We start from the raw sequence: 5,118 nt of genomic DNA, 5'->3' as shown, positions 1-5,118 counted from the left end.
TATATATATATATATATAGCATATAGGCAACTTGTCAAATATCTGTGGCTTGCAAATTACAGAGTCAGAGTATACACATAGGCCTGAGACTTTCAAAAGGTCAATTTATCTCTCAGAAACCAATGCTATATTGAACAAAACCTTCTAAGGAGTTTTTTTTTTTCAGATGTGAGCAAGTATTTTGTGCTCCTTGGTTCAGCTCTATTGTGTTCTCCCCAACTTGCATTGCTACTATGTCTCTTTTCCAGTTTCCCCAGCCTTTGTCCATTTCTGTATGTGTATTAATCTACCTGCATCTAATCTTTTCTCTCCCCATTGAGTCTCACAATTTGTCCCAAACTATTTTGGTATTGGAAATGGACAACCTCCTCCATTTCAGTGGTGTATAGAATCTATTCTCATCTCTCAGGCTGATGCCACACATCACCCCAAATAGCACTGACCTATTTATTTCTTATTAATATTACAAATGTGCCTTTTTGTGTCTTTGTGGCATAGCTTTGCTAGCCAACCTCCTCTTTGAAGATTTTCTCCTAACAGCTCCTCTACACCTATCTTTCTGGACACATTCCCTCTGTGTTTCTCAGCCCAATTTATTTGCATTCTTTTATGCTTGCCTTTTTATGCCTGTACTTCTAAATTTATTTTTCCTCCTTGATGCTTAGGAGCATTGCCTGCTTTAGCACAAGCTGTATATTTCATTTTTTAGCGGTTCAGAATTGACAATGAAGATGTAAAACAATATTTGACTCTAGGGGATATGGGTGACTCCTCTCTGTAGCAAGATGCATTTCTGCTCATTTACTGCTCATCAGCTTTCCAGCCCTGGGAGTCTGTAGAACCTGAGGAATTTGCAAGCAAGGTCTCAGGAACATTATCTAACACGCGTTTTGAAGTTTGACTGTAGGAACACATTCCTTATATATTCTTTTCCTGTTCCCTATTGGATTCTACTTTTTATTAAAGCATAATCCTCACAGTTACTTTTGCAATGAATTAGGTATTCACTGATTTTTTCCTTTACTATTTTTTTTGTGTGTGAGATGTATGTACATGTTCATATGTGTGATGTATGTACATGTTTTGTCTGTGTGCGTGTGAAGGCAAGCAGTCAATATTAGATGCCTTTCTTTTTTATTAGACATTTTCTTTATTTACATGTCATATGATTTCTTCTTTCCCAGTTTCCCCTCCAAAAAAAAAATAAACCAAAAAAAAAAAACAAAAAACAAGAACAAACCCCTGTTGCCACCCCCCTCCCCCTGCTTGCAACCCCGAACCCTCTCCCACTTATTGGCCCTGGTTTTCCCCTACAATGGGGCATAGAACCTTCACAGGGCCAAGGGCCTCTCCTCCCATTGATGATCGACTTTGCAATTAAATGCCTTTCTTAATCATGCTCAACATTATTGTTTGAGACAGGGCTTCTCGTCTCTTTAGCCAGGCTTGATGGTCAATGATATTCAAGAATATCCCTATGTCAATTTAAACATAATACTGCGGTTTCAGATGTGAGGCAGTATGTCCAGTTTTTGATGGGGGCTGGGAATTTGAATAAATTCTCCATGCTTACATAATGGATACTTTACAGACTAATCCATCTCTCCAGCCCCTCTTTATAAGTATATTTATGTCTCACCATTTTAACTGTATTTTTACCAAATAGCAGCTTGCTTATTTGTGCTAACTTCCAAGAAAAACATTATATCCAATCTAAAATATTAGGATACAAATTTCCCAGTGTAGTTTGCAAACATTCACATCTAGCCTGCTGGTGTTGTAAGTGTGAACCATTCAATGTATAAAGAATTTTGTACAGTCCCGGGGCTTATAAAGCCAATGTTAAAAGCAGAGACAGATAGCTTAGATTTTGTTATCATTGGCAATAGTATTTATTAACTTGCTCAGTTTTCTTTTAATATTAAATTATCTACCCAGCTGGGTGAGGCAGTGCACACCTGCAATCCCTGTGTAAAGATGGTGACTTTGAGTCAGTTTGAATTACACAGTGGTACTACTTACAGACCAGTCATCCACCATCCCGTTTACCAAAACAAAATCTACTTTGCAGTTTGATATGACATCTAATCCCCCAGCTCTGTATATTTTGAGACACGTGGCTTTTCCATAGCAAATACTTATAACTTATTGACTTAAAATGGTTATTGAACTTTATTAGATTCTGGAGAAGTTGAAAGTCACTTCATTTTATACTTTATTCTAGTTAGGACAATAATGCCATGCCTCTCAGAGAAAAAAAGAAAAGCAATTCTCATTTTTTGGTAATTCTTACTAAAGTGATAATGACTAAGTGGACACTTGTTATTATCAAGTCATTGTCAAGTGTGTATCAGATTTTCCAGAGGCCTGATGAGCTGGTTATATTTGTTAACTTAATGCAAACTAGAGTGGCCTGGGAGGAGAGAACCTCAGATGAGAAACTGCCTCCCTCACATTGGAATTTTGGCAAGTTTGCGAGGCATTTTTTTGATTGATGGTTGATGTGGGAGGGCTTGCATTCTACACATTTGGGTAGATGGTCTTGGGTTGTATGAGAAATCAGACTCTGCTACATATGTGCAGGCACCTCAGACCAGTCCATGCATGCTCCTCGGTTGGTGGCTCAGACTCGAGGAGCTCCCAGGAGGTCCAGGTTAGTTGGCACTGTTGGTCTTCCTATGGGGTTGCCACCCCCCTCAGCTCCTTCAGTCCTTCCTCTAACTGTTACATAAGGGTTCCAACCTCAATCCAATGGTTGGCTGTTAAGTATCTACATCTTTCTCAGTCAGCTGCTGGGTAGAGCCCCTCAAAGAACAGCCATGCTAGGCTCCTGTCTGTAAGCACAGTAATAGTGTTAGAGTTTGGTGTATACCCATGGCATGGATCTCAAGTTGGGCTGGCCACTAGATGGCCATTCATTCAGTCTCTGCTGCATTTTTGCCCAGATAGGGGCAGGTTTGGGTCAAAAATTTTGTAAGTGGGTTAGTGTCCCTATTCCTTAACTGAGGGCCCTGTCTATCTACTGGAGGTGGTCTCTCCAGGTTCCATATCCCCATTGTTGAGCATTTCAGCTGAGATCACACATTAAGTCCTGAGATCTTCACCTATTCCAGGTCTCTGGAACTTTCTAGAGGTTTCCCCTACCCCCATCCCAGCAGCTGCATATTTCCACTCATTCTCCTGGCCCTCTTGGCCTCTCTTCTGTTCTTCACTTCCATTCCTGATCCTGCCTGTTTTTACCCCCTCTGCCTCCCATCTCCCACCCAGATCCTTTCCTCCCTCTGCCTCCCATTATTACTTTGTTCCCCCTTCTAAGTGGGCTTTAGGGACCCCCACTTGGGCCTTCCTTCTTGTTTAACTTCTTAGGCTCTGTGGTGTATAACATGGGTATTCTGTACCTTTTACCTAATATCCACTATCAGTGAGTACATACCATCCGTGTCCTTTTGGGTCTGGGTTGCTTCACTGAGGATGATGTTTTCAAGCTCCATCCATTTAGCTTCAGTGAGAGAGTATGTACCTAATGATGTAGAGAACTGATGCATTCGCAGTGGGGAGGGAGGATACACGGGGTGGGGGCAGCACCCTTTCAGAGGAGAAAAGGAGGGGGCATGGAGGGGAAGAACTCTGTGAGGGCAGATCAGGAAGGGTGAAACATTTGGGATGTAAATACATAAAATAATTAATTAAAAAAGATCATACAAAAGAGTCGTTAAAAGGCTTTTGCCTAAAAAGGAAAGGAATAAATAAATAAATAAATCAGGCTGAGCAAGCCATGGGGAGCAAGTGAGTGAGCAGCATTCTTCTATAGCCTCTGCTTTAGTTCTAGTCTCCAGGTTTCTACCTTGAACTCCTGCCCTGTTTTCCTTAGATAATGGGCTATAACCTTTAAGCCAGCTTGACTTTCTTTCTCAAGTTGCTTTTGGTCCTGATGTTTATGACAGCACCAAGGGTTTAACTGGGACACTTAAGGTAACTAGCTGCCTTAAGCTCCTCCTACCATGCTTCATAGCGATGATGAACTGACTGTACTTCCAATATTGAGCTGAAATAAGCATTTCCTTTCTTAGAGTGCTTTCATCAGGGACTTTGTCTCAACAGGACAACAAGTAACTAATATACAAGGAAACGTGGGTACCAAGATTTTATGGTATGGACATTTTTGCTTTTAGACTGTGGAGTGAAATAATGGGTTTGCTAGATGCAGAGTTTTCCATCAATTTTTGGGAGGAAAACTGGTAAGTGTTTGGGACATGCTGCTAGCATTTTGCCTACTTAGGGGATAGATAAGAATAACCTTTAACAAATATGATTTTGTCTTTATTCTAATAAGCATTTAATTATATGGAGGCTCTGGTTTTTGTGTGTTTCAATGGTAATGAGATGTGTTCTCATTGTTTCTATAGTGGTGAGGATTTAACAGTCCAGGCGTGTTAGCTGCATGCAGTCTCATCCATTAACCTCATGCATATGAGAGAAAACTTGGATGTAGTTTTTGACACTATAGTAACATGCTTCCTCAGGAGGAAAGGGCCACACGGTTTCATTTTCTTTGACAAAACTTTAATTAGAAAACCAGACTCTTCTGATTATAAAAATTATACAAGCTGATAAATCTTGGTAAGTTATAGAGAGAATATTTGTATGAACATTTTATACCTAATAAAAAAGTTAAAATAACTGACAGCATTCATCAGATTCATTTTCCTTTTCATGTTTTTTTTTGTAATATAAAAATGCATTATAGTCATCAACCTTTATATAAATCCATATATACTTATAATAGCTTTTCATATTAGGAATATTCATGTTTAAATAGTGCTACCACTAAGTGGTAATGAATCCAAGCTGCCACAGCTGAAGCAAAGTTTATGATCGCGGCTGCGTAGAGAAACTTTTGAGTCTCTTAAGTCCAGCCAAAATTATCTTTTGGAAAAAACATAGATATAACTCACACAATGGCATTCCACCTTAAAATTGTTACTCACTCCACCTTAAAAACTTTACTTATTGTCACTGTTGCTTTAGAAGATTCCAGAAAGACACCAGTTCCTTTTCTTCCAACAGTTTTGTACCAGAGGGGTGCTGTGCGCTGATGTGCTGTACTGTCTATGAAAA

The sequence above is a fragment of the Mastomys coucha genome, unplaced genomic scaffold, assembly GCF_008632895.1.
Source record: "Mastomys coucha isolate ucsf_1 unplaced genomic scaffold, UCSF_Mcou_1 pScaffold3, whole genome shotgun sequence".
NCBI classification, from domain to species: Eukaryota; Metazoa; Chordata; class Mammalia; order Rodentia; family Muridae; genus Mastomys; species Mastomys coucha.
This window is presented reverse-complemented; position numbering follows the sequence as displayed.